Raw genomic sequence first — 24,816 nt, 5'->3', positions numbered from 1 at the left:
ATCATTATGCGTCCATAAACTATAATCACCAGCATAAATACCATATAATACAGTTCAATGTTGTGTTTTCTTAAATACCATATAATACAGTTCAATGTTGTGTTTTCTTAAATACCATATAATACAGTTCAATGTTGTGTTTTCTTAAATACCATATAATACAGTTCAATGTTGTGTTTTCTTAAATACCATATAATACAGTTCAATGTTGTGTTTTCTTAAATACCATATAATACAGTTCAATGTTGTGTTTTCTTAAATACCATATAATACAGTTCAATGTTGTGTTTTCTTAAATACCATATAATCAGTTCAATGTTGTGTTTTCATAAATACATATAATACAGTTCAATTTGTGTTTTCTTAAATACCATATAATACAGTTCAATGTTGTGTTTTCTTAAATACCATATAATACAGTTCAATGTTGTGTTTTCTTAAATACCATATAATACAGTTCAATGTTGTGTGTTTTCATAAATACCATATAATACAGTTCAATGTTGTGTTTTCATAAATACCATATAATAATACAGTTCAATGTTGTGTTTTCATTAAATACCATATAATACAGTTCAATGTTGTGTTTTCTTAAATACCATATAATACAGTTCAATGTTGTGTTTTCATAAATACCATATAATACAGTTCAATGTTGTGTTTTCTTAAATACCATATAATACAGTTCAATGTTGTGTTTTCTTAAATACCATATAATACAGTTCAATGTTGTGTTTTTCTTAAATACCATATAATACAGTTCAATGTTGTGTTTTCTTAAATACCATATAATACAGTTCAATGTTGTGTTTTCTAAATACCATATAATACAGTTCATGTTGTGTTTTCATAATACAGTTCAATGTTGTGTTTTCATAAATACCATATAATACAGTTCAATGTTGTGTTTTCTTAAATACCATATAATACAGTTCAATGTTGTGTTTTCTTAAATACCATATAATACAGTTCAATGTTGTGTTTTCTTAAATACCATATAATACAGTTCAATGTTGTGTGTTTTCTTAAATACCATATAATACAGTTCAATGTTGTGTTTTCTTAAATACCATATAATACAGTTCAATGTTGTGTTTTCTTAAATACCATATAATACAGTTCAATGTTGTGTTTTCTTAAATACCATATAATACAGTTCAATGTTGTGTTTTCTTAAATACCATATAATACAGTTCAATGTTGTGTTTTCTTAAATAAATACCATATAATACAGTTCAATGTTGTGTTTTCATTAAATACCATATAATACAGTTCAATGTTGTGTTTTCTTAAATACCATATAATACAGTTCAATGTTGTGTTTTCTTAAATACCATATAATACAGTTCAATGTTGTGTTTTCTTAAATACCATATAATACAGTTCAATGTTGTGTTTTCATAAATACCATATAATACAGTTCAATGTTGTGTTTTCTTAAATACCATATAATACAGTTCAATGTTGTGTTTTCTTAAATACCATATAATACAGTTCAATGTTGTGTTTTCTTAAATACCATATAATACAGTTCAATGTTGTGTTTTCTTAAATACCATATAATACAGTTCAATGTTGTGTTTTCTTAAATACCATATAATTACAGTTCAATGTTGTGTTTTCTTAAACTGTTTTATAATAAATCAATACCTAAGGCAATATATACTAATAACTTATAACTGCATGATAATAAGGTATCGTGTATTACAGCAAGCTTTCATCACTCTTCAATCATCTTTAAATTGTATATGTGCATGTAAGCTTTTAGACACAGTAAAGTACATATATGATCAGTAAAGTAAATATCTGGTCAGATCAACACAGTATTTGGTCCTTATAACACAGTATTTGGTCAGTATAACACAGTATCTGGTCAGTATAACACAGTATCTGGTCAGTATAACACAGTACCTGGTCAGTATAACACAGTACCTGGTCAGTATAACACAGTACCTGGTCAGTATAACACAGTATTTGGTCAGTATAACACAGTATCTGGTCAGTATAACACAGTATCTGGTCAGTATAACACAGTATCTGGTCAGTATAATACAGTATCTGGTCAGTATAACACAGTATCTGGTCAGTATAACACTGTATCTGGTCAGTATAACACTGTATCTGGTCAGTATAACAAAATATCTGGTCAGTATAACACGTTATCTTGTCATTATAACATTGTATCTGGTCAGTATATAACACTGTATCTGGTCAATATAACACTGTATCTGGTCAATATAACACTGTATCTGGTCAGTATAACACTTTATCTGGTCAGTATAACACAGTATCTGGTCAGTATAACACTTGTATCTGGTCAGTATATAACACTGTATCTGGTCAATATAACACTGTATCTGGTCAGTATAACACTTTATCTGGTCAGTATAACACAGTATCTGGTCAGTATAACACAGTATATGGTCAGTATAACACTGTATCTGGTCAGTATAACACGGTACCTGGTCAGTATAACACTGTATCTGGTCAGTATAACACTGTATCTGGTTAATATAATACAGTATTTAGTCAGTATAACACAGTATCTGGTCAGTATAACACTGTATCTGGTCAGTATAACACAGTATCTGGTCAGTATAACACAGTATCTGGTCAGTATAACACTGTATCTGGTCAGTATAACACAGTATCTGGTCAGTATAACACTGTATCCGGTAACACTGTATCTGGTCAGTATAACACTGTATCTGGTTAATATAATACAGTATTTAGTCAGTATAACACAGTATCTGGTCAGTATAACACTGTATCTGGTCAGTATAACACAGTATCTGGTCAGTATAACACAGTATCTGGTCAGTATAACACAGTATCTGGTCAGTATAACACAGTATATGGTCAGTATAACACAGTACCTGGTCAGTATAATACAGTTTCTGGTCAGTATAACACAGTACCTGGTCAGTATATAATACAATATTTAGTCAGTATAAATCAGTGTCTGTCCAGTAGAATATTGCATTTTTTACCTTACAGTACCTTACATGGTTGATTAAAAACATACACCTGTAAATCTTAATACACCTGATATCTACCCCAAGTAAACATTATACACTGTACTTACCTGTACTTTGAGGGCCAAATTCTAGCTCCATTTTTGTATCACACATGCACCTAGGGTGAATAATACTCCATATTTTTTTTCCCACATGAAAATTCTCACATTTTTTTAAACAGTTGTTGAATGAAAAACCTCCAAAAAATCTTGACAAATACGACACCTCTCCCTTGTGTGACTGAATACAAGGGACCCTTATCTCTGAGTCTATCTCAATCGCTTGAACACAGATGATTGTTCAAGGTCCCCGCAATGTCTAAATTTAACTGCCTGGGCTTGTAAACAAACTGCTGGTTAGACTTTGACATGCTGTATTACCACGGGGACTTGTCACCACCGCATATAACCTGCTACTCCTACAGCTAGTCAGGCAGTCATTGCACACATAATAACATAGAAATTTATATCACCAAGTCCCTGCGTCCTGAAATGTTTTAACATATAAATTTATATAACCAAGTCCCTGGTCCTAAGATAGTTTAGCAAAGAATTGTTTATCACTAAACTCCAAGCAATGAAATTATTTGCCTTTTTAAAAACTGTTTCAACTTTTAATGGACATTTTGACAGGTAGTTAATTAGCAGATTTAAACACTTCATACAGAAACAATTCTATCAATTGCCTGTATTTTCAGTTTTATTTATTTTTTTCAATTTTGTCTTTGCATACTGTTTACAAGACAAAATCTGGCTAAATGTCATTTTGTTTATACATGTATAAATCTGTTAACTTGGGGTTTAATATCTGTCTGTACAATTATTTCAAGGACGATGTTAATATTACCTGCCATGAGCTAGCTCTCATGATCAGCAAACATAATACTCAAGTTTATCTAATGAAGCAGAGAAATGGACTGGTCTATGCTGTAGTGGTATTCTTAATTTGTAAAGTAATTTTTAAATATTAATTTTTCAGTAACTCTAAAGTTTTATCAAGAACTACAATTCAGCTCATAATAAGATTCTTTCAGATGTATCTTCAGAGATCAATGCATACATTTTAAGCTTATTGCCCTGAATTGCATGCAAAATCACCCTTACATTTTATTAATTGGTAGACAACAGCTAGTTTTATCTCACAATGGTCTTTGTTGTTCATTGGGTGGTAAACTCAACATAAATCATTGTTTATTGGATGGTAAACCCAACAAACATCATTGTTCATTAGATGGTAAGCCCAACAAACGTCATTGTTCATTAGATGGTAAACCCAACAAACATTGATGTTCATTGGATGGTAAACCCAACAAACGTCATTGTTCATTAGATGGTAAACCCAACAAACGTCATTGTTCATTAGATGGTAAACCCAACAAACGTCATTGTTCATTAGATGGTAAACCCAACAAACCTCGTTGTTCATTGGATGGTAAACCCAACAAACATTGATGTTCATTTGATGGTAAACCCAACAAACATCGTTGTTCATTAGATGGTAAACCCAACAAACATTGATGTTCATTGGATGGTAAACCCAACAAACATTGATGTTCATTGGATGGTAAACCCAACAAACGTCGTTGTTCATTAGATGGTAAACCCAACAAACATTGATGTTCATTGGATGGTAAACCCAACAAACATTGATGTCCAGTGGATGGTAAACCCAACAAACATTGATGTTCATTAGATGGTAAACCCAACAAACATTGATGTTCATTGGATGGTAAACCCAACAAACCTCGTTGTTCATTGGATGGTAAACCCAACAAACATTGATAACCTCTTTCATTGGATGGTAAACCCAACAAACCTCGTTGTTCATTGGATGGTAAACCCAACAAACATTGATGTTCATTGGATGGTAAACCCAACAAACATTGATGTTCATTGGATGGTAAACCCAACAAACATTGATGTTCATTGGATGGTAAACCCAACAAACATTGATGTTCATTGGATGGTAAACCCACAAATGTCGTTGTTCATTGGGTGGTAAACCAAACAAACATTGATGTTCATTGGATGGTAAACCCAACAAACGTCGTTGTTCATTGGGTGGTAAACCAAACAAACGTCTTCGTTCATTGGAAGGTAAACATGACAAACATTGATGTTCATTGGGTGGTTAACCCAACAAACGTCTTTGTTCATTGAATGGTAAACCCAAAAAAACATTGATGTTCATTGGATGGTAAACCCAACAAATGTCGTTGTTCATTGAATGGTAAACCCAACAAACATTGATGTTCATTGAATGGTAAACCCAACAAACCTCTTTGTTCATTGAATGGTAAACCCAACAAACATTGATGTTCATTGGATGGTAAACCCAACAAACCTCGTTGTTCATTGAATGGTAAACCCAACAAACATCGTTGTTCATTGGATTGTAAACTCAACAAACATTGTTAACATTAGTGACCTTGCCCTTCATTATATTAAAACAAACCAGTGATGAGCAGCAGATCAAAATCTGATAATCAATTTTTTGGGTCTCCGTCTTCACAATCCTCCGTTCTACAACTTTATCAGCCTAATATGTCTGCTACTTACCTGAAAAGACAGAAAAATAAAGGAACATAAAAACACAATATCAATTAAACTGGCAACAGACATAACTTAGGGTAACATCATGCATAAATTGATATATATATATATATATATAACTTCATCAGTTCTGCTTTAAGTATAATCACATTTATCACATAACAGGCCGTCCAGTCATGTCATATGGCCATGTCATAAATATCGTAATTATATAAGACACATGTGTAACAGCACTATTGTGACGTCACATGTTGTTTTGACATCATAATCTATATGTGATGTCGCATGATTGTCTCGTAAACGGAAACACATTCCAGCAAAAGGCTTCTTGTGGCGTATCAAATCATTGAACTTGTTTGATAAACTTCATACTACATAGCCATGAGTGTACATGTAAGATCCTGTATTTATTGAAGTTTTAGCGTGAAGTGTGTCCTTGATTTTGATAATTAGCGTTTTCCTTTCTAATTAACAGCTATGGCCAATTAATAGCCTGTTTTGCTGATGAATAGAAGAACACTGAGCTTCAGACAGTACTTGGCAACACTGGGCCTTAAACTCAGGCCTAGAGAGAGAGGGCTAGTGGTAGAATGGCGAGAGAGAGGGCTAGAGGTAGAATGTCAAGAGGGAGGGCTAGTGATAGAATGTCGAGAGGGAGGGGTAGTGGTAGACTGTCGAGAGGGAGGGCTAGTGGTAGAATGTCGAGAGGGAGGGCTAGTGGTAGAATGTCGAGAGGGAGGGCTAGTGGTAGAATGTCGAGAGGGAGGGCTAGTGGTAGAATGTCGAGAGGGAGGGCTAGTGGTAGAATGTAGAGAGGGAGGGCTAGTGGTAGAATGTCGAGAGGGAGGGCTAGTGGTAGAATGTTGAGAGGGAGGGCTAGTGGTAGAATGTTGAGAGGGAGGGCTAGAGGTAGAATGTAGAGAGGGAGGGCTAGTGGTAGAATGTCGAAGCACATTAAAATTTGAGTTCTGTGTTTGAGAGAGGAAGGGCTAGTGGTAGACTGCCGAAGCGCATTAAAATTTGAGTTCTGTGTTTGAGAGAGGGAGGGCTAGTGGTAGAATGTCGAAGTACATTAAAATTTGAGTTCTGTGTTTGTCAAAGGGAGGGCTAGTGGTAGAATGTTGGAGCACATTTAAATTTGCGTTCTGTGTTTGAGAGAGGGAGAACTAGTGGTAGACTGTCGAAGCATGTTAACAATCTAAGTTCAGTGTTGGAGAAATGGAGGGCTAGTGGTAGAATGTCGAGAGGGAGGGCTAGTGGTAGAATGTCGAGAGGGAGGGCTAGTGGTAGAATGTCGAGAGGGAGGGCTAGTGGTAGAATGTAGAGAGGGAGGGCTAGTGGTAGAATGTAGAGAGGGAGGGCTAGTGGTAGAATGTTGAGAGGGAGGGCTAGTGGTAGAATGTTGAGAGGGAGTGCTAGAGGTAGAATGTAGAGAGGGAGGGCTAGTGGTAGACTGTCGATGCACATTTAAATTTGCGTTCTGTGTTTGAGAGAGAGAGAGAGAACAAGTGGTAGACTGTCGAAGCATGTTAACAATCTAAGTTCAGTGTTCGAGAGATGGAGGGCTTGTGGTATATGGCTTATGGTTACCAGGCAATAAAGTGCTAAGGTAGAATGTCAAGTTACATGAATCATTTCATCGAGTTAGAAGACTAGTGGCAAAATGTCGGGCATCTTAACCATTTAGCCATTATTGTGGCTAAAAGACGAAGGATTTCATGTTGTTATAAAATGTCTGAATCAATCTGTAATTTTGATATAAGAACTTGTTATGAATTAAACAAGTATTAGCTGATGTATTTAGGCATAAATGCCTCCTTTGATTTTTTAAGCTTCCATAAACTGATGTCAAGAAAATTTTCAATAAAATCACACAGAATTAAGCAAAACTCATGGATGTGTTCAAAAGCTCTATGATAAGTTGTTTTGGATCCAGGACTAAATGTGTATAGCGATAGTTGTGTCTTAAAGCTGTTCTATGTTTTGTGCAAAGCATTAAACTGAATTCATTTCACCAATAACAAGATTAGCGATAAATCACTTAAAGTCCCAATTACGTTTAAAAGTCTGGCTATTTCTCACACCTTAATACCTGTATACACAGTACACACATATAGACTGGTCAATGCCTAGCTAACATACATGTTTATAAAGCCTCTTTGTAATTTCCGTAGTATTGTCTACTGTACATAGACTGTCTAAAACCAAATGCAAGTACCCATAAATCCTATCGCTATTTGACTGGCCCGGAGCACTCTATCGCGACAGGTCTGAATTACAGGTAAAACATAATTACAGGTATATCGTAAGTGACCATAGTCAGTACAGGTGTACATACCTTCGGTATGGACTGACCGGTGGACAGTCAGTGTCAGTGTCTGGCTGTCGTAACAACGTGTGTAGGATCATATTTCTCTCTGAAGTTATATACCTTTTGTTGTTGTGGTCAGTTTAGAGATGACCAATGGTCAATTCAAAATATTTATCGCTGACCACAGGACTATAATTAGAACCTTCCTTTTTATTGTTCAGGCTATTTGTGTTTGGTCACGTATTCAGAAAACTTCTCCACATTTCTTGATAACTTTAACCATCCCCGAGTATCAAGAAAGTTTCTTTTGAAAATTTCTCCACATTTTGACAGTTGATTTTTCTAAAGAAAAAAAATTCTTTAGAAATTGTTTGTAATCCATTAAAGGTACATTAAAGTGAGTAATAAACTACTTAACGAGTAAATCACCGGTCACTTTTGACCAACAGCCCTGACTGTGATTGGGCCAAAATAAATTCCAAAGGTGAATCACCATAAGAGTGTTCAGCTAAGACAAACACCCTGCAGGTATTCAATTCTGAATTAAACATCCTGAAACATCCTCGTTGTTGTTCATGACGTCATGAAAGCGCCGAGTGTTAAATTGCTGTTCACATTCACTTCGTCCCGAGAAAACATTTTGACCTTTGTCCAAGGAAATCAGACCTGACTCTGTGCTTTTACTGTAGGTAAGTTATAGTCACCTGAAACTCCACCTTCATCATTATCCAACAACATTTTAGTGTCGTCTGCTCGTTTAAAGTTTGAAACTCTTTCTAAATTATCCATAGCACGGCTAGCCCAGCTATTACTGTAATGGTCAAGGAAATAAAAACACAGCACAGTACGTATCTCTCTCTTTGAAACTTATCCTCAAAAACAAGGGGAGAAATTGGGGGAGAAATTATCAACGAGGTCCAGGAAAAGGGAGGGGCATCTTTGGCTCCCAGAATCTAAATCGTCAGGACAGATTGTGATCAACTCAAACCGACATTCATTGTCTTACAAGCCCTTAGCATATAGCCATTTTAGACAAGAGACTTCAGCACATGCATAAACACCAGAACATTATATTTATTCCTTTCTTTCTTCAGAAAAAACGAATCGAAAAAAACATTACATTTTTGAAAGAATCCCTCTTCAGATCCTTCTAGAATTGTTAATGCATTTGATACAGCTTGCACACCTGTCGATTTCACATTGTACGGCACTGCAGCTATTCGCTGAGAATTTCTCAAGGATTTCTTCACCATGGAAATGACCGCCTGCTTTATTGGTGACCTCGTCCATAACCTGGGCCAATGGATGTCAGTACGAGCTGGCCCTAACGATGGCCAAACTGACCCTAGACCTGTAATTACAGAAACTGCGTCTGACACCAACGCAGATCCGAGGATTACCACAATGGAATTTAACTGCCAGAACAATCATCCATGCCACACAGGCGGACGGCTCTGTATTTCTGCTAAAACACTTAAAGATATCCCAGCACAACAAGAAAAGAAACAATTTCCACTGATGTATAACAGTGCCTGGGTGTTTGTAAACTGAAGTTAAGACATCTCTTAATTCAGCTAGCTGCATGAAAACTGAGCGAGGATAATCTTTCATAAATATTTCGGGGTTTTTTTTCAGTCATTTTTTTTTTATTAAATTGTTTCCTCTCAAATACTGCTCTGTTTTTTTATGTGTTTGAAGTGTAGCTGCATCTTCAATAAATACAATATTTTTTATTTAACTCATTTATCCCTGAAATTATATAATGGACTGGCCTATTCTTTGATTAAGAAGAGCCTAAATGTGTCTTCAGGGGTGAATGAGTCAAGTAATAGGAAGCTGATCAATTCAGTTACCATTTTATAAAGACACCGCTTTTGCTAGCTGCATGAAAGTTTAGTGGCTTTTAATCTTATTAAAAAAAATTCTCTCTCTTTTTGAAACTGATGTATCAATATCCTTGTAAATGTTGCTCCAGCTAAAAATTTACCCAAGGTATCAGTTTACTGATTATTTCAGGAAACCAACGGAAATTGGCAGATCTTTAATTATCACAATTTTTATTTCATATAAATTTGATCTATTCTATCCTTGAGATTTCATTATCATTTTTGTCAGCTTTCCTTTTGATTTAATAAGAAGAAACCTTAAGTGAGAAGAGGTTCAGTGTTGGCCTTCTAATGATCGTCTTTCCAAAGCCTTTGTTTCCACAGGGACTACCTGAAGTACCCTTAAGTCTTACGTATCACAGGGGACCAACACTATACTCGTCACTCCCACCGCCCGATCTCGCTGTCAAGGGGGCCCAATCGCTCTACAGCTAATTCCGTCCAGCTATTACAACAAAATCAATGCATGCATGGAGAAGAAACTAAGAGGATCAAGCAAGGGAGAAAATAATCCCCCTTTGTCCAGAAAACACAATTGTCATTTATGCCCCAGTCGGCCCCATATTTTGACTGTTGTAAAGCTATACAGTGGTGGGGCCTCGCAAAGGGTATTCAACGTTTCTTTAAGTTTGCTCGCATTGTAGAGGTTTTGTTAAAACACCTTAAAGAAGTGTATACAGCATTTTGTGAATAAAGAATTAAAAACAACTGCCCATTCTGTGAAAGGAAGCTCAGGAAATACCTTTTATGTAAATATCCCATGTGGGAATAAAGATTGAGCGTTCAAAGAAAATTGTGTACATTTATTTTTAGACAAGATTTTTTTGCAGAAGGTTAAGACAACTATTTATTTGTCACTAAAATGTTTATTTTTAACTTAGCAACTGTACAGGCCCCGCCAAAAAGCAATGACTTAATCTCAGCTAGCGATGAATTTACCTCCAATATGATTGAGACTATTGCAGTTTCATCTCATTAATTATTAAGTTGAATTTTTTTGGTGTTTGAATTCACAATTGATAAGCTGTTTATAGAGAACTTCTGATCTGACTGGGTAACTAAACTTGTTTACAAGAATTTTTCATTGATGGCAATTAAAGAAAGGAACATTTGTACAAGTCCGCTCTAGTTTAGATCCACCATCAAAGAAAACAATGGCATTTAAACAAGGGTTTTTAATAGTACTATTGATTTTATGAAAATTTTTTAGTGACTTTTTGACTGGCACTTCAAACAAGGCTTAGTAATTATAATTCCTATTAAAGAAATATGGAAGATTTTTATCTTAATTTCTATTTAATTGTTATTAACTTGACGAAGATTTCTACAAAAGTAGTTCCTTAGATTTTATGATTCATTAATTTTTACAAATCACACATTAAAATCATTTCCTATAAAAGTATCAAACAGCTTGTTTATCTCTGTTTATTTAACAGTTCACTGGCAAAGTAGAGAATTTTTTTTTATCTGTTTATAAAACAATCACTGAGCAAGATGCCCAAATAGAATAGACCTTTGCTGGGAGCAGAACTTTGTTTGCAATCACTGAATGGGAGATGAGAGCAAGCAGAAGTCTAGTTTTCTTATGATCACTCAGCAGGATATTTACGTAGAAGAAAGTTTTGGTGTGAGCACTGATTGGGAAAAAAACTTTACATTCAATTTGAGAGAGGGACATTCAAATAGAAGGGAGCTTTTCTAAGAGATCTATATAAAGTCTAGCTTTTTTTCTTACAATCATTGAGTAGGAGATTGTTGTAGAAGGTATATTTTCTGTGAGCACAAATAGGAGTCTATACATTTGCAGGTTTTCCTGCAATTCACAGAGTAGGATGCTTTGAGCATTAACAGAAATTTAGGGTTTTTTTCCCCTTACAACCACTAAATGGGATATTTATGTAGAAGGTAGCTTTTCTGAGAGCATTTATGCAAGTTTTCTTCCTGAGTAGGATGCTAAGAACACTAGCAGAAAAATATTTTTTTCTAACAATCATTGAATAGGGCGTTCATATAGAATATAACTTTTCCTAGAGCATAATTATATAAATAGCTAATATGGAGAGTGTAGATTTTTTAGAAGCACTATAAAGAGATAGATTTTTCTTACTACCACTGAGTGAGATAGTCGTGTTGTAATTAATGCATGGAATATTCACATGTGGAGGCGTAATTATACTAAGTATTCATCAAAAGAACACATATGTAATCACTGTATAATAATCACAAATTATGTGGCGGTATACATAGGTATGGAAAGGGAACCTGCACCAACAAGGGAACCTGCACCAACAATGGTGGTTACGTTATATATGGCAGTAAAATCAAATATAAAAGGAAAATGAAATCATGCTGGTTATGGATCGTCCATTTTAATCACTGACTATTCCCAATAGTTTAATCTCTTGATACATATTCCTAATCATATCTATATTTTGTTTTATGTCAAATTAATTGCTAGGGTCAGCATTTTAACATGTGCCAGGTTTTGGAGTTCCCAAAGAAAAGCCATCACCTTCAGTCAGTTCCTGACGAAGTCTCCAAACTTCCTCTATTTGGATCTTGTACTCCCGGCCAAGAGGTAACTAGAACTGTCGCCAAAGTGGACAACTAATACCCCCCCTCTGCAAAAATTTAGTATTATCACCTTTAATAAGGGACATTACAGAACCCTATATAGTTTACTCAACTCCTTTTTATGTCAGGGTTCTGTGTACCAAATCTAAATCTATGCCAGTAGTTTAGGAGTTCGCTGGACAAAATTGTGTCTGCATCGAACAGAGAGATGGACGGACGGACAGACAACCCATTCCAGTATATCCCCCATCCTTAACTTCGTTGCAGGAGGTATAAAAATTTAGTTGTAAAATTCTGAACACTTTAACCACTATGCCATCACATGTACACCTTGCTGAAACTTCACTGGAAAGTGATAATGCACGGTGATATATATTTATGTGATACAGTTCTGTGACATTACTTTGTTATAAGCATAATTTGTTATATATAAATATCACAATTACCCTATTACGTCTTTGCATAATACAGAGTTAGCTCCCTTGTGGGTAGGTATCGATTGTTACGTTATTATTTTGTGAGCGCAATTCACATCGTTTTCTCTGAAAAGTATGACGTTTCGCTCTCAAATACACGACGTCACAATCAATACCTACCCACAAGGGCGGATAACTCTGTAATATGCAAATACAGAGTTGTATAGCAGAGATGTACATAGTTGTTTTTGTTAACCACCATCTTTTCTGAAATTTCCAATTCCTACCTTACGCGATTATAACCATAAATTTGTTAAAAGTATGTTCATTATAAAATGAGATCTACTGCATTAATAAATCTACCATGGTTATATCATTAGAACAAAGCAATCATTTCATTGTTCATTTAGAACATCATAAATTTTGTCTCAGAAGAGCGAAATGAATATTTAAAAAATTCGCAATCACTAAACATACAATTACACTATCTGACTTAAGAAGGGGTCCTCTTGTCCCATCACAAATCTTGAGGAATATGCAGAGTGCATGGTAATTGAATAGGAAGCTACTTTTCCAGATGGTACCTGTGTAATTACCTAAAGTTAATTAAACAATCAACAAAAACACTAATCAATCCACAGAAAATTAACTCATTCACCCCCGAAAAGTCATAATGGACCGGTCTAGTCTTTGATTTAGAAGAGTCCAAATGTGTCTTTGGGGGGTGAATGGGTGAAGTCATCACTCATGGAATGTAGAAAGTAGGAAATTCAATTCATGGGGTGTGTTGATTCCATGCATTCCTCTGACAATGTTGTCCCCCCTCAATTACACAATTAGACTAATCATACCTTTGCTTCGGCACGTCTTATTTGATTTACAGGGGATGAACAACACTTGGTAAATTAACTAAATTTGTGTAAAAACTTAATTGACCTAAACGAAAATTGTGGTCTTTTAACAATTTTTTTTTAATCTCTAAGAGATCTATGGATAAAACTTGAGTGGGCATATACATAATATAGGAAGTGCATTGCTGAAAATTAATATGGTCGACTTCAACGTTATATTCCAGTCGGTGCATATAGGTCAATACATACAATAGTGACAATCACAATTTTTAACTTCGGCTTAAAATATCAAATACAATCAATATTAATGACACATCTTTTATGACATACTTAATGACACCTCTGTAATCGATGAGTTATACGTAATTCATACTGTTATCTGTCAAGGGTACACCACTTAAACCACTGTTTATATCACGATAAAGTAAGTGGGAGAGGGGCAGGGGGACGTAGACTTAGGAGTTTGATTTTTGGTTCAAATGTGAATAGTTATTTTTTCATTTGCCCTGCCAGGCTACACCAAGATATAAGAATCAAAAGAAAGAAAGAAAGATTTTCCTTGAACACCTATATTAACCTCTTCCCTCCCCCCATTTGAAGTTAGCCTCTGCCTACATTCTCTATGATTCGTTCTCTCAGACTTAGACTTTGAACCAAAAGCAACTAAATAACTCACAGACTCTATTAAGCATTTTAGAGATTAACTGATTCACAGAAACTTGCTATTGTCAACATCTTCTCTGAAGCTCATTATTTTTAAAATCCTTAATACTTGTAAGCTGACACCGTTAACTAACTAACTAACTAACTAACAGAGGATATACAGGTGTATAGACTATCTCCACAGAAATTTTCTATTCCAAACTCTGACCCAAGATCTCCATCCAACCTATGGCAACTCTGACCCAGATCTCCATCCAACATCTGACCCAGATCTCCATCCAACCTATTACCAAAGTTCAAAGAAACAAACAACAAAACATTTTTTCTTGAATAACTCCACTTGAATTTTCTATTCTGAAGCATTTCACTGAAATTCCTCTAGATCTAACATCACTCGTAAAGTGACTCCAATTTTTCTTTCTATAAGAAGAATAAAAATTTTCTATTCCAAATGTTAACCCTATCTCTGAAACTTCTCCGGACCTAAAAGCAACTGCAAACCGACTCCAACGTGTCCGTCTGCTCATGGAAGATTAAATTTTCTACTGAATTATGCCACTAAAATTTTCTATTCCAAACCCTATCCCTGAAATTCCTCCTAGCCTGGAAGTATCAGTAAAATGACTCCAACGTTTCTCCTGGAGCTGTCTGTAAGCAGTGGAGCCTAAATCGCTATATCTATGAAGTCTCCGGGATGTGCACCAATGTGTCGCCAGTATTTCCGACAGTTGTATTGAACAACTGCCACGCTACATCCAAACCTACTTAGGTGGACGATCTATGGCGAATCAATCAGTCTGATGATATGTAATGTATTGTCAGATTCCAAGTTGGTATATAATGGTCCCAGCACAGTAAATAATACACAGCTCTTTATTTGTTCCTCCTGGAACCGATGTGTACAAGCCATTTGGTTCCTGAACTGATATTGCTTTTAACAAATTTTATTTTAGTGTCACTTCTTAACATTTTTGGTTCAGAATAGACTCTATTACTTATCAATTTTGTTTGTTGGTGATGGTGGTAACGGGTCATGTTTATATCATTTCAATATTTTTTTTATTATATATTGTCACATCAGTGTGTTTTAGCAAAACCTATTCACGTTTATATCAATGTTTTAGTGTCATATTCACCAATTGTGTTTGTGGGAGGTGGTGCTAATGGAGGTTGTGGTAGGGAGGGGTCATGCTTATAACATTTTAATATTTTTCATTATATATTGTCACATCAGTGTTTTATCAATGTTTTAGTTCATTCATCAATTTTGTTTTTAGTGGGGGTTGAGTGGGAGAATGGGGGGGGGGGGGGGGAGGGGGTAGAGGGGAGAGGTAAGTGGGTTGGTTGGTTGGGGGTACAGGGGAGAGATGAGGTGGGTTGGTTGGTGGGGGGTTACAGGGGAGAGATGAGGGTTGGTTTGGTTGGTGGGGGTACAGGGGAGAGAATGAGGTGGGTTGGTTGGGGGGGGGTACAGGGGAGAGATAATGTGGGTTGGTTGGTGGGGGGTACAGGGGAGAGATGAGGTGGGTTGGTTGGTGGGGGTACAGGGGAGAGATGAGGTGGGTTGGTTGGTGGGGGGTACAGGGGAGGAGATGAGGTGGGTTGGTTGGTGGGGGTACAGGGGAGAGATGAGGTGGGTTGGTTGGTGGGGGTACAGGGGAGAGATGAGGTGGGTTGGTTGGTGGGGGGTACAGGGGAGAGATGAGGTGGGTTGGTTGGTGGGGGTACAGGGGAGAGATGAGGTGGGTTGGTTGGTGGGGGGTACAGGGGAGAGATGAGGTGGGTTGGTTGGTGGGGGGTACAGGGGAGAGATGAGGTGGGTTGGTTGGTGGGGGTACAGGGGAGAGATGAGGTGGGTTGGTTGGTGGGGGTACAGGGGAGAGATGAGGTGGGTTGGTTGGTGGGTGGTACAGGGGAGAGATGAGGTGGGTTGGTTGGTGGGGGGTACAGGGGAGAGATGAGGTGGGTTGGTTGGTGGGGTACAGGGAGAGATGAGGTGGGTTGGTTGGTGGGGGTACAGGGGAGAGATGAGGTGGGTTGGTTGGTGGGGGTACAGGGGAGAGATGAGGTGGGTTGGTTGGTGGGGGGTTACAGGGGAGAGATGAGGTGGATTGGTTGGTGGGGGTACAGGGGAGAGATGAGGTGGGTTGGTTGGTGGGGGTTACAGGGGAGAGATGAGGTGGATTGGTTGGTGGGGGTACAGGGGATAGATGAGGTGGGTTGGTTGGTTGGTGGGTTACAGGGGAGAGATGAGGTGGGTTGGTTGGTGGGGGTACAGGGGAGAGATGAGGTGGGTTGGTTGGTGGGGGTACAGGGGAGAGATGAGGTGGTTGGTTGGTGGGGGTACAGGGGAGAGATGAGGTGGGTTGGTTGGTGGGGGGGGGGTACAGGGGAGAGATGAGGTGGGTTGGTTGGTGGGGGTACAGGGGAGAGATGAGGTGGGTTGGTTGGTGGGGGGTACAGGGGTGAGATGAGGTGGGTTGGTTGGTGGGGGTACAGGGGATAGATGAGGGGTTGGTTGGTGGGGGTACAGGGGATAGATGAGGAGGGTTGGTTGGTGGGGGTACAGGGGATAGATGAGGTGGGTTGGTTGGTGGGGGTTACAGGGGAGAGATGAGGTGGGTTGGTTGGTGGGGGTACAGGGGAGAGATGAGGTGGGTTGGTTGGTGGGGTGTACAGGGGAGAGATGAGGTGGGTTGGTTGGTGGGGGGTACAGGGGAGAGATGAGGTTGGTTGGTTGGTGGGGGTACAGGGGAGAGATGAGGTGGGTTGGTTGGTGGGGGTACAGGGGAGAGATGAGGTTGGTTGGTTGGTGGGGGTACAGGGGAGAGATGAGGTGGATTGGTTGGTGGGGGGTACAGGGGAGAGATCAGGTGGGTTGGTTGGTGGGGGGTTACAGGGGAGAGATGAGGTGGGTTGGTTTGGTGGGGGGTACAGGGAAGAGATGAGGTGGGTTGGTTGGTGGGGGGGTACAGGGGAGAGATGAGGTGGGTTGGTTGGTGGGGGGTACAGGGGAGAGATGATGTGGGTTGGTTGGTGGGGGTACAGGGGAGAGATGAGGTGGATTGGTTGGTGGGGGTACAGGGGTGAGATGAGGTGGATTGGTTGGTGGTGGGGGTACAGGGGTGAGATGAGGTGGGTTGGTTGGTGGGGGTACAGGGGAGAGATGAGGTGGGTTGGTTGGTGGGGGTACAGGGGAGAGATGAGGTGGGTTGGTTGGTGGGGGTACAGGGGAGAGATGAGGTGGGTTGGTTGGTGGGGGTACAGGGGAGAGATGAGGTGGGTTGGTTGGTGGGTGGTACAGGGGAGAGATGAGGTGGGTTGGTTGGTGGGTGGTACAGGGGAGAGATGAGGTTGGTTGGTTGGTGAGGGTACAGGGGAGAGATGAGGTGGGTTGGTTGGTGGGGGTACAGGGGAGAGATGAGGTGGGTTGGTTGGTGGGGTGCCAAATCTGTGATTTTACAATTAGTACCAATACAGGATATAGGAATTTTGTTATGTGATCTTTGATAATCCAGACACCTTGGATTCCAATCTAAACCGTCTGGATTACAAAATTTACAGACTACCAAGTTATGTGTTCCTAGTCTATAAGTAATATTATAATGTTAATCCATTCCCTAACATTTCTGTCTCGAGTGACAGTTTTTGGAATATCATGTCTGACTTATAAGGGGTCCACAGCATATAACTGATGTTTTATTCACATTCCAAAATTGACACAGAATATCCATTTTTTTTTATATCACTGACATACAGATAAGTCTTTTTTGTGTACCGGAACATTTCACAGAATTAAAAAGCTTGTAACAAAACCTAACAGGTTTTTGCCCTTAACACATATGCTTGTGCCTTTTTCACTGTCATTTCATTCGTAAAATATGCTAGAAACTCCTTCCTGAAAGCTCTTCCAGCATAAACATTCAAAAGATTGAAAGCTTCTCGCCAAATTTTAAAATAATAAACAGTTTTAAAGAGACTTTTAGAGAATAAGCCATTCATTATTTCGTCGTACTGTACACTATATGCGGCTATGTGCACCAAGAGATGTATGAATGTATTTACCCGAGTGGCCGAGTAATTTATTGGTGTACACATAATTTATTGGTGTACACGTCTACTCCAAGGTCATACTAACTTATTTTGACTCCTGTTTGAAGGATCTGTATTTGAAAAGTACTGCATCTGCTGGGTTACTGAGAGTAGGTAGCTCCTTGTTGTGGCCGACAGGAAAACGAGGAAATATAAGAGTAAAGTGCAAGGTAGATAATGTTACGTGTTGTATAGGTAGATAAATTAAAGTTACGAGTTGTTTTGGCAGATAAAGTTGCAAGGTTGATAGATTAAATTACGAGTTGTTTATCGTAAGATATTCTAGAAAGACTCGACCACAATGGTCTATTTAAAACACCTTATTAGATCTCCAAAGATAAGTACCATATTCGCCCCGATATAATTATAAGTGTCCAAGTCCCTATACGTGCCTTTCTCCCTTTTTGAGGCCCCACTTTCACTTACAATTTTTGTTTCAAAACAATAAACATTCTCTTCCCCTTATTACTATTAATGGTTTTTTTTATCTATTAACCTTCAATATCGTAAAATCTAGCTAGTTGTAATTGTTTTCCTTTCAAATTAAGTTTTCTACGAGGCTTGTGGCTGCATTTGATATTATGTACGTCACAATGCAACACACATGACCCAAGAGTTCGTTGACATTTTCCCAGTGTTATCAATATTTATACGATATTATCCGAGGGAATATAGCTAGATAATATGTTATATGTGTAGCAGTTACATATATAATGACTATTGGATGGCCATTGAGCTAACGTGAAATAGAATTGATCAACAGATTCATCAGAATAAATTTTCTGTGACATCAAGGTCATATTATTCCTATTTTTTTCTTTATTTTTCGATTCAAGCATAGTATTTTCTGTCATGGTAACTTTAACCATTTTGTAGTCTATAAATAGCAACATGTACTCTGTTAACTGTCAGAGTATACATATAGTATATAAATACCCTTTTTTTGTTGTCAGTAACTTGTATCTAGTCGACAGAGTCACAAAGAATGTCTAAACATATTACCAAAAACCCTACACATCTGGTCGCGAGTTGGAATCCCAGGTGAAGCAGTTGCCAGATACTGACCATTAGTTGGTGGTTTTTCTCCATGTACTCTGGCTTTCTACACGATCTAAAATCTCCATGACCTTAAATAACCTGGCTGTTAATCAATCCAAACAAAATTTGGGTAGGGTGTGTAAATAAAATCCCAATGTTAGAAAAGATACTGGTGAAATTGATATAGGAGGTGACTTTTATTGTATAAACTTCAGCATGTACCAATGTTTACAGATTAACTGCCTGAAATCCAAACAGAATGTGACAGCTGTAGAACTAAAATATCTGATTTTACATCCCATCTTTCAATGTCCAGAACAGGAAATACAAGCTATAAGAACTAGAGATGATCAATAGACAGTTTTGTAGAGTTATGCGGATCAATGGTATAATTAAATTACTGCCATTTCCTTACAGCTTCCCCACATTGCCCACACGTACAGTGTGGCTCACAGCTGTACAACATGTAACAGGGAATGAGAGATGGCTGGTATTAATATTGAGCAAGTTTCATCTCAGTAATATGCTTTTTGTCATAAAGGTATCCACAGGATCTTTCAGCCTCAATTGTAATGAGGTTGCGTGGATGTTTTCATCCCTGGTTGTCAATCAGACTTGTTTTAGTCGATCTGTCACATGATGGATGTTTAGTCAAAATGACATTAATTTTTTCCCCTTCCCATATAGCATAATGTGTAATATGCTCGTTAAGACAATTGTAAGGTTACATGAATGATTCCAATTCAAACAGAAGCTTAGTCTTGTCACATGAATGTTTACTTATTTGCAAAGTTGCATAATGTGTTCATCTTGACACTATGAACCTCAGTTATTCCAACACATAAGCTCAACTCAATTTGCACTCTTCTAACAAGAGAAGTCTTCTCAGAAGATCTTCCAGCTTACAGACGGAAGAGCTTCCAAAAGTAGAAGAGCTACAATCGAGTGAATGGAAGTTATATTCTGGAAGTAGAAGAGGTCAAATCGGGATAGGCTCTGGATTTTTAGTCAAGGTTACATAGAAGCTTAGTCTATCACATGGATGTTGAGTCAAGGTTATATGAATGTTTTTATTGTGCTGCATTGATGTTTTGTCATTGTCATAATTGATGTTTACATGAATTAATTAATTATTGGTTAATTCTCACAACTTATTGATTACACTAAGATTCATCCAGTGCCTTTATAGATCTTTGTCACATGGAGGTTTGCTTTTCTGGTAAAGTCTAAGTCAAAGAGAAGCATGAGTCACTAGAATGTTTGACATCAATGTTTATAGCCACATGGGCATCACTGTAACACAGAGGCAGGCCTGTCCCACCCACAACAGAGATATATGTACTAGTAGACCTACTACATAGACTCTTGTATTGATTATTCCAACTCAAGTCTTCTTCACTGAGCTGAAGCTTCCATTTACATCCACAATCAGGGCTTGCATCAAAACCATTAATGTTGAATTCAAATCCTTAAAATTTGTATCATGAAATTCTTCAAAATTCAGAGCTTTAGCCTATCTTTTTTATTATTTTTATTATAATCTATGCATTAAACCCTATATTTGATGATGTGCATCACCACTTCTATCAAATCTCAGGGGAGATCATGTATCAATATCCAAAATGTCTTGAGTTCACAAATCCTCAATAGACCAGTCAGCCAGTTTCCCAGTCTGTTTGTGCATTTGGAAGAGAAACATGTTTCTTTTTTTTGTCCAACATTGAGATATCGGTGACAATGTTTGCTACCAACGTATCGTTCAGGCCCTGACAACAACGATCAACAATAAACCACCAGTAATCTGTCGCTCGTCTTTACTTCTGTATATTGTCAACACAAGCTGAATCCCATTACCACTTTCTTTAATGTCTCTGTTTTAGCCAGGTGTTCATGATCATACATTATCCATAAAATAACCTGAAGCCAAATTGCATTAACCGCAAACCTTATTTGATTTCAAGGAAAGAGGAGTTAAAAATATTACATTGATACCGGTGCAATAACAAAACATTTTCAAATTCGCCTTTGAATACCATGAAACCTGCCTTAGCGACCACCTCTGTATAAAGACACCTGCTTAGTAAGACCACTATCTCAGTGTCCCGAATAGCTGTTTAAAATACAGTGTGACCTGTGTTTAAAGACACTTGTCTACAGAGACCATTTTTTGGGTGGTCTTTATAGAGGGTAAATGACTTTTTTAATTTCTCTATTTTGTGCTGCACATTATATATCTAGCTAGAATGTAATATACTACAAGAAAACCGGTCAAAGTGACCCCCTGTAAACGACCATTTAGCTATAGATATTGACCACTTTTTTCTTATGAGTTAAACGTTAAACGGTCTTTATAGACAGGTTTGACTTTAATGAATCTCTCTCTTTTATTGTGTGCTGTACATTATACGTATAGCTAGAATATATTCTATATTTATATTCTTTATATGATCCTATCTAGTTCGAGACAGCTCAAGGTTCAGATGTATGTATGTATGTAAACAAGAGGCCCAGAGGGCCTGTATCGCTCACCTGGTTTGTAATGCCAAGTAATGTTCTGAATACAGCTTCATTGTTTCTTTTCTGAAGGAATTTTAATATTAACCATTAAGTCCCCTATTGGGCCCCACCCCTCCTGCCCCCAGGGGGTCAGAGCCAAACTTCTGTTCTCCTTCCCCCAAGGATTTTTATGGCCAAATTTGGTCACAATCCAAGCAAAACTCTAAGACAATTAGCGATTTATAGGATTTACCTCTATTTCACCTATTGGGCCCCAACCGTCCTGCCCCCAGGGGGCCAGAGCCAAAATTTATACAAGTTCTGTTCCCCTTCCCCCAAGAATGTTTGTGGCCAAATTTGGTTACATTCCATGCAGAACTATATGACTAGTAGCGATTTAAAGGATTTACCTTTATTTCCTCTATTGGGCCCCGCCTCTCCTGCCCCCGGAAGATCAGAGCCAAAATTTATACAAGTTCTGTTCCCCTTCCCCCAAGGATGTTTGTGGCCAAATTTAATTACAATCCATACAGAACTCTAGGACAAGTAGCGATTAATAGAATTTACCTCTATTTCCCCTATTGGGCCCCGCCCCTCCTGCCCCCGGGGGGTCAGAGCCAAAATTTAAACAAGTTCTGTTCCGCTTCCAACAAGGATGTTTGTGGCCAAATTTGGTTACAATTCATGTAGACCTGTATGACTAGTAGCGATTTAAAGGATTTACCTCTATTTCCCCTATTGGGCCCCGCCCCTCCTGCCTCTGGGGAATCAGAGCCAAAATTTATACAAGTTCTGTTCCCCTTCCCCCAAGGATGTTTGTGGCTAATTTTGGTTACAATCCATGCAGAACTCTAGGACAAGTAGCGATTTAAAGGATTTACCTCTATTTCCCCTATTGGACCCCAACCGTCCTGCCCCCGGGGGGTCAGAGCCAAAATTTATACAAGTTCTGTTCCCCCTCCCCCAAGGATGTTTGTGGCCAAATTTGGTTACATTCCATGCAGAACTCTAGGACAAGTAGCGATTTAAAGGATTTACCTCTATTTCCCCTATTGGGCCCCGCCCCTCCTGCCCCCGGGGGGTCAGAGCCAAAATTTATACAAGTTCTGTTCCCCCTCCCCCAAGGATGTTTGTGGCCAAATTTGGTTACATTCCATGCAGAACTCTAGGACAAGTAGCGATTTAAAGGATTTACCTGTATTTCCCCTATTGGGCCCCGCCCCTCCTGCCCCCGGGGGGTCAGAGCCAAAATTTATACAAGTTCTGTTCCCCCTCCCCCAAGGATGTTTGTGGCCAAATTTGGTTACATTCCATGCAGAACTCTAGGACAAGTAGCGATTTAAAGGATTTACCTCTATTTCCCCTATTGGGCCCCACCCCTCCTGCCCCCGAGGGGTCAGAGCCAAAATTTATACAAGTTCTGTTCCCCCTCCCCCAAGGATGTTTGTGGCTAATTTTGGTTACAATCCATGCAGAACTCTATGACTAGTAGCGATTTAAAGGATTTACCTCTATTTCCCCTATTGGGCCCCGCCCCTCCTGCCCCCAGGGGACCAGAGCCAAAATTTATACAAGTTCTGTTCCCCCTCCCCCAAGGATGTTTGTGGCCAAATTTGGTTACAATCCATGCAGAACTCTATGACTAGTAGCGATTTAAAGGAAATGTTGACGGACGGACGGACGGACGGACGACGACGGACGGACGGACGGACGCCGCGCCATGACATAAGCTCACCGGCCCTTCGGGCCAGGTGAGCTAATAAACCTGTAATCAAATAAGCTGTTATCATATCAAGCCCCTTAAAAATGTCTGAACATGGTTTTTTTCTCATGTGAATTCAAATGTAGAAAGAATTGTGAAAGTGGAAACAGTTGTAAATCTTCCTGTAGTAAGAAAATGTGATATTTTTTAATGTTGGGAAAGGAATCAAATAATTTCTAGACTCAATAACAATATAGGAAAATCTTGATTGAATATTTTAATCCTGCATCATTTCTTGTGTTATTTTTTTTTAATTTAAGACACATTGTCATCGTTGCTATAGAAATAAAACTCATAAGACCATCATTAAACCAAATTACTGAAACTATTGCACTATCACCATAATTAAGTCATGGATTTACATGTAAATTTAAGAAGCCCTGGTGGCTGAGAGTTTATGATGTCCCAACATATTACCACAGAACGAGATGCACCTCATGATGCTAACTAACGATGTTTAAGAAGCATTAATAACAGGTAACAAACCCTCTACCTCGGAGTAGCAAGTTCAAATTTCAAGCGGGGTATAGTTGCTAGGTCGGCGATTTTTGTTCAGATATTCCGGCCTTCCTCCAACATCTAAACTGGAAACGTCGTTAATTAACCCCAGCATGGTCGTTAATTGGACATTAAACTATAATTAACCAAACCAAACATGTACCATAATTTCTGACCAATTTTTTGAACACTGACAGAGATTCCAAAAATAAATATTTTTAAGACAATTTCTTGATGAAATATTCCAGACGGCCATAACCGAGTATTTTACTTCGGGGAATAAACTCACCGATAAATCACTTGCCCACTTAAAACCTGTTCAAATAGAGAATCGGTAAAAGCACATCTATCACTATAAGAGAAGCTTTCTGACATACTGCAGGTTAACACTGACAATGTGCTTTGCTTCTGCTTATAACTCCTGTCATAACAGCACTTTCATTATTTATCTTTACTTTAAGAATGAGAAGATATTTAGATAAACATCCCAGCTGGAAGGTTTATTGTTGGGAACAATTCTTGATTTTAATCCATAATGAATTGACTACGATTTCCCTGAAGAATATCAACTACAAAAGGTAATAATTGATTATTAGGGCTTTTCACTATTTGTGAAAAGACCTATTGTTTTCGTTAAGTTTCTTATTCTTATTATTATTC

The 24,816-nt window shown here is 38.1% G+C and overlaps 1 protein-coding gene across 4 annotated transcripts in view; it reads right to left on the bottom strand.

Moving 5' to 3' along the window:
• Nucleotides 1–24,816, bottom strand: part of LOC138309030 (nuclear receptor coactivator 3-like) — a 153,260-nt gene that overhangs the window by 51,859 nt on the left and 76,585 nt on the right. The window contains exon 1 of one of the 4 annotated variants that reach the window (XM_069250128.1): nucleotides 3,086–3,339. The exons of the other annotated variants lie outside the window; for them this stretch is intronic. The gene's annotated coding sequence lies outside the window, so the exon portion shown is untranslated. Of the gene's footprint in view, nucleotides 1–3,085; nucleotides 3,340–24,816 lie in introns of those variants that run through there. 4 annotated transcript variants of the gene reach the window in all.

The sequence above is a fragment of the Argopecten irradians genome, chromosome 15, assembly GCF_041381155.1.
Source record: "Argopecten irradians isolate NY chromosome 15, Ai_NY, whole genome shotgun sequence".
Classification (NCBI taxonomy): Eukaryota; Metazoa; Mollusca; class Bivalvia; order Pectinida; family Pectinidae; genus Argopecten; species Argopecten irradians.
This window is presented reverse-complemented; position numbering and strand designations above follow the sequence as displayed.